At 47.7% G+C, this 6,612-nt stretch overlaps 1 protein-coding gene across 6 annotated transcripts in view; it reads right to left on the reverse strand.

Annotated features, from left to right (window-relative positions):
• Positions 1-4,467, reverse strand: part of LOC146755445 (rho GTPase-activating protein 32-like) — a 329,502-nt gene extending 325,035 nt beyond the window's left edge. For 4 of the 6 annotated variants that reach the window (XM_085525582.1, XM_085525578.1, XM_085525571.1 and 1 more), the window contains exon 1: positions 1,895-1,925. The gene's annotated coding sequence lies outside the window, so the exon portion shown is untranslated. Of the gene's footprint in view, positions 1-1,894; positions 2,002-2,597 lie in introns of those variants that run through there. The other 2 variants (XR_014938066.1, XM_085525573.1) reach the window with 2 other exon arrangements.
• Positions 4,468-6,612: the final 2,145 nt, after the last annotated feature.

Genomic DNA, 6,612 nt, shown 5'->3' on the forward strand with positions numbered 1-6,612 from the left:
ACACCAACTGCCAACACCAACTGCCAACACCAACTGCCAACACCAACTGCCAACACCAACTGCCAACACCAACTGCCAACACCAACTGCCAACACCAACTGCCAACACCAACTGCCAACACCAACTGCCAACACCAACTGCCAACACCAACTGCCAACACCAACTGCCAACACCAACTGCCAACACCAACTGCCAACACCAACTGCCAACACCAACTGCCAACACCAACTGCCAACACCAACTGCCAACACCAACTGCCAACACCAACTGCCAACACCAACTGCCAACACCAACTGCCAACACCAACTGCCAACACCAACTGCCAACACCAACTGCCAACACCAACTGCCAACACCAACTGCCAACACCAACTGCCAACACCAACTGCCAACACCAACTGCCAACACCAACTGCCAACACCAACTGCCAACACCAACTGCCAACACCAACTGCCAACACCAACTGCCAACACCAACTGCCAACACCAACTGCCAACACCAACTGCCAACACCAACTGCCAACACCAACTGCCAACACCAACTGCCAACACCAACTGCCAACACCAACTGCCAACACCAACTGCCAACACCAACTGCCAACACCAACTGCCAACACCAACTGCCAACACCAACTGCCAACACCAACTGCCAACACCAACTGCCAACACCAACTGCCAACACCAACTGCCAACACCAACTGCCAACACCAACTGCCAACACCAACTGCCAACACCAACTGCCAACACCAACTGCCAACACCAACTGCCAACACCAACTGCCAACACCAACTGCCAACACCAACTGCCAACACCAACTGCCAACACCAACTGCCAACACCAACTGCCAACACCAACTGCCAACACCAACTGCCAACACCAACTGCCAACACCAACTGCCAACACCAACTGCCAACACCAACTGCCAACACCAACTGCCAACACCAACTGCCAACACCAACTGCCAACACCAACTGCCAACACCAACTGCCAACACCAACTGCCAACACCAACTGCCAACACCAACTGCCAACACCAACTGCCAACACCAACTGCCAACACCAACTGCCAACACCAACTGCCAACACCAACTGCCAACACCAACTGCCAACACCAACTGCCAACACCAACTGCCAACACCAACTGCCAACACCAACTGCCAACACCAACTGCCAACACCAACTGCCAACACCAACTGCCAACACCAACTGCCAACACCAACTGCCAACACCAACTGCCAACACCAACTGCCAACACCAACTGCCAACACCAACTGCCAACACCAACTGCCAACACCAACTGCCAACACCAACTGCCAACACCAACTGCCAACACCAACTGCCAACACCAACTGCCAACACCAACTGCCAACACCAACTAACGGCACTAACTAACGGCACTAACGACACTAAACGCACAAGAACAACAAATCAAGCAACCACTCCGACCACTAGCTCACCCACAAGGGAACACAGAACGCACCGCTCCTCCCCTCATTCCAGCCGCTTATGACATCACCAACGGCCAACAGCCTGGTCCACCATGACCCCCCACAAGGCGGGGAGCCAAGACCACGTGGTCACATCTGATTCCAACACGGCACCACAACATTCCAGGACTCAGTGTGGGCTTGGAATTCTATCCTGGTGTGGCAGCGCAATGGGAGGTGTTAGGGCACAGCTGAAGAGCTGACAGACAACGGACGTTTCCAAACGAGGGTGCCAGATTAACTCTCAGCATTCTCTTGCGGGGCTCTTAGGAATGCTTCAAACCCATTTTCACTGCCTAGCTCATTTCTAGAAAGTCCAGTTGAGAAATGCTCACTTTGTCTGGGGAACGCCTCTATGCATCATGAATGAAAAAAAAAATAAAATGGGCACGCGACCCTATGAAACTTACCTCTCTGCTCTTGCTGTCAGCCAGACACCTCAGATGAGCATGACGTGTCCCTGCTCCTGAATGAAGATCCACCCAAGTCTGTGTTCCTCTCTGCTCCATCTCTGGGTCTAAAAGAAACACAGACAGAGATGATTACAAGATCCTTTGTGCAGATGAAAGCACAGAGTGCACACGAATTCTCTTTAGCAAGAACTACTACTTGAGAATGCATAGAATCCACACATAAATTTACTTTCTCTTTAACCCTTTTTCCTTTGTACATGATTCCACTATTTATACCCTCAATTAATGATTCATACTGCACATGATGTTATGATGTAGAATATTGACAGCAACAGCACAAAACTATGACAGAATCCACAGACAGTTTTTTGAGAGGTAGTATGAAAGATGAACAGAAAGGAAATAGATTCATTAAAATAACCTTGTTAATCCTCTCCCCGTCAAAAAAGGAAGACTTCTGGGCACTGTTACCAGCAGCTCCTAGAACACCTTGCACCACAAACTGCGGCACATACATTTTCTTCCCACAGGTCCCTCACCTCCCTCATTAGTTTCAGATTCACTCAGGTTAAAATACATGGATCAGAACAGCCATTCAGTTCTGCTTAGGCAGGATCCCACCGCCGGGATGTCTCCCAGTCCCATTCCCTGCTTTTCCCAGCACCAGTTGGGGAAAGGAACAGCAACTGACATCACCTACCCAGACTTCTGCAGGGCCTTCCATTTGGTCTCACATCACAGCGAGAAGCAGGAGAGCTCTCGTGGTACAAGAGAGTGGTGGGCTGGAGAAATAAAGGCTGCCTCTAAGATGGTGCTTCAAACAACATGTGGAACTGGACATGAGACATGAAAGACAGGGCTACATGCCCCAAAAGGGGGGAAGTTCCAGTTGCTGCAAGCCATCGAGGTAACCAATAGAGGGGCCCTGACTACAGCCTGGGCGGGGAAAGGGACAATAGAGTATACTGGGCTGTGTGGATTAGGTGGCCTGGCACATCTCAACCACAGAAATATAAAGCCTTGGTGGACACTGGCGCACAATGCACCCTAATGCCCTCAAGTCACCAAGGGACACAACCAATATAGATCCATGGAGTGACTGGGGGTTCCCAAGAATTGACTATGTTGGAGGCCGAAATAAGCCTCAATGGTAAAAACTGGCAAAAACACCCTACTGTGACTGGTCCAGAGGCTCCATGTATTTTGGGTATTGATGACCTTAGGATGAGATATTTTAAGGATCCCAAGGGCTATCGATGGGCCTTTGGGATAGCTGCTGTTAACACAAACTGTGTTAAGCAGCTGTCAGCTTTACCTGGTCTGTCAGATGATCCTTCTGCTGTGGGGTTGCTCCAGGTAAAAGACCAAGTGGTACCAATTGCCACCAAAGTGGTACAAGACAGCAGTTCCGCACCAATAGGGACTCATTGCTCCTCATTCACAAGCTAATTCGCCAATTAGAGAATCAGGGATTGATTAGCAAAACTCACTCGCCTTTTAACAGCCCCATATGGCCAGTGCGTAAAGCCAATGGAGAATGGAGGCTGACGCTGGATTACCGTGGCCTGAATGAATTCACACCTCCATTGAGTGCTGCTGTACCAGACATGATAGAACTCCAGTATGAACTGGAGTCAAAAGAAGCAAGGTGGTTTGCCATCATTGACATTGCTAATGCCTACTTTTCCATCCCATTGGCTGCAAAATGTAGGTCACAGTTTGCTTTTACCTGGAGAGCTGTTCAGTATACCTGGAACTGTTTACCTCAAGGGTGGAAGCACAGCCCAACCATTTCCATTGGTTGATCCAAGCTGTCTTGGAACAGGGTAATGCTCCCGAACACTTGCAGTATATTGATGATATTGTCGTGTGGGGCCATACAGCAGCAGAGGTTTTCAAGAAAGGAAAACAGATAATCCAAATTCTTTTGCAAGCTGGTTTTCCCATTAAGCGCAGCAAGGTGAAGGGGCCTGCCCAGGAAATCCAGTTTTTAGGTGTAAAACGGCAAGATGGGCATCGACACATCCCAGCAGATGTGACTGACAAAATCACTGCTATGTCTCCGCCCACCAACAAGACAGAGACCCAATCTTTCCTGGGAGTAGTGGGCTTTTGGAGAATGCATGTCCCAAACTACAGCCACATAGTGAGCCCCCTCTATCAGGTAACGTGGAAGAAGAATAATTTCTCATGGGGTCCTAAGCAGCAGCAGGCTTTTGAGCAGATAAAACAAGAGATAGCCCATGCCGTGGCCTTGGGGCCAGTACGGACGGGACAGGATGTGAAAAACATAATCTACACTGCTGCTGGAGAAAAAGGTCCCACTTGGAGTTTGTGGCAAAGAGCTTCAGGAGAGACCCAAGGCCGACCCCTGGGATTTTGGAGTCGAGCATATAAAGGGTCTGAGGAGCGCTATGCTTAAACTGAGAAGGAGATCTTAGCCGTGTATGAGGGGGTTCGGGCTGCTTCTGAAGTAGCTGGGACTGAGGTTCAGCTCCTTCTAGCACCTCGCTTGCCTGTGGCCCCCCTGTCACGAACACAGGTAAATTTTTGTTTAAACCGTGACAACTACCCAGAATGCTGCATAAGGGAATTTTTGCCTAGAACTTTAGAGAACTATTTTTAACTCAGAAAGGTCAGAGATAGAAAGTTCACACTGATTTCTGGGTCACCAGCCTCACCGTACATCAGCATTTTTGGTTTTTAAATGATACATAAAGTTCTCAATAGCACTGCTCTAGTTGGTAGTTCTTTCCCTTTCCATGCAGCTCGCTCTGTGCATGGCTTGTGAACCGCTATTCAGGCCAGACAGCTGCAGCCCCAAAGACCTGCCATAAATGTACAAATTCTACCAGGATAATGTCTTGGGAGTGGAGAAACAGGATGCGCAGTCATATGGCTCTCACACATACCTTGTACAACCAGCTTGTCTCTGGACTGGGCATCACCAATGTCACAGGTGTACACGTCACTGTCACTTTTCTCCAGATTTCTTATGCTCAGCTGCAGGTCTCGTCCTTTCTGTGCCATCTCGTATTTCCTGCCAGGCCTGAGCTCAGCAATGCCTTTCCTCCATATGACGGTGTATGAGCATTTCTCGCACTGAAATGAAAAAATTGTAGTTCCACTTTCTTCAGTTTTCAGATCTGAAAGTTCCTTGATAAAGTAATTAGGTTTTTCTGGAAGGAAAAGAGGGGGATGAGGGTGTGGGACAAAGGGATTTGTTACCCGAACAAGTCTCAAGCATACAGAGGTGTCCTGAATCTCCTTTGCCCTCACTTCTAGAACATCACATAGAGATGCAAAGAATCTAAGAAGTCCACAGAGTCCACCCATTTACATAGGTTTGATAATTCCAGTAGATATCTGGAAAGTTCAATACCATTATACATGCGCTGGTAGGATCTCATCTGATAAACTGCATATAGTTTTGATTACACATATTCAATATAGACTAATTCAGATTGCCATCTTTTCTTGGCTCACTAACAACCAAGATCATAGAACCATAGAATGATCACAGAATCATAGAGTGGCCTGAGTAGGAAAGGACCTCAAAGAGTATCTAGTTTTAAACCCCCTGTCAAGGGGCCACCAACCACCAGACCAGGCTGCCCAGATCCACATCACACTGGAGAATCATTCGGTTTCCAGATTATTTTAAGGAAAAGATTTTAATCCATCGTATTTTCTGAAAACTAAGAATTGATCCTGCTCAAGGAAACGGAAGAGAAAAACATCACCCACAGGCTGCAGATATTTACCTCGACTTCTCTACATGCCATCCCCAGTGTGCTTTTCAACTCACCTTGCACAGTGACCCTGGCTTTTGTTATGGAGTCCTCTGTCTCACAGGGGTACTCCCCACTGTCCTTGGCAGTAGAGTCATGGATGATCAGAATGGCCCCAGTTCCTTCCCTCCTGCTGCAAGTCGTACTTCTGGCTTTTTCTGATTGCTTTGCCATCCTTGTACCACCTGATGTTCAAATCCGGCTTTGACAGCTCACAGCTCAGGCTGATGTCCTGCCCTGCTGCTGCTGTCTTATCCTCCAGCTGTTTTGAAACCTCAGTAGGTTTTCCTGGAAGAAAACATTGCTTTTTGAGTAACATACACTTAGGGTAGGATGCCTCTCTCAAAATACATGCATCTACATGCTGGAGATAAGTTAGAGAGGCACTTGCAACAGACGCCATCCTACAGCCAGCAGTAATCTGCAAAGTACAGACAATAGAATTCCAGGCAGCATTTATTCTCTCTTAAATCTACCCAATTGAGGATGATGAACCATGTCTGAAAACTGCCTCTCTCTTCTCTCCACTCATCACACTGGGAGCCTCGGATGATGCTCTCAGATGCACATGCTCTAGATAGGAATTTGTTGTACAGCTAGATGATGTGAAGGCCATCCCTTCAGCTTATACTTAGAGGATATTTGCTCCCACACTTCCCTCAACAGATCATTCCTGATTTACTGGTAATGGAACAAGCTGTAGTGAGATGCCCATTTCCAACACTACCCCAGTGCTTTGGGTAGTTCTCACATTTGTGTAAAATGTTTTGTCCTTTTACTTATTTTTAAGAGAAATTCTCAGTGCTTCGAGGTTCAAGTAGAAGGTTGCTATTCACTTTAACCATATTATGAGTTAGCTCTCACGACAATCTTATCAGAAGACAGTTGAAGGAATCAGACCCCAGAATCTCTCCCATCTCATTA

This window comes from Coturnix japonica, chromosome 32, assembly GCF_054131305.1.
Source record: "Coturnix japonica strain WE chromosome 32, WE-NBRP24, whole genome shotgun sequence".
NCBI lineage: Eukaryota > Metazoa > Chordata > Aves > Galliformes > Phasianidae > Coturnix > Coturnix japonica.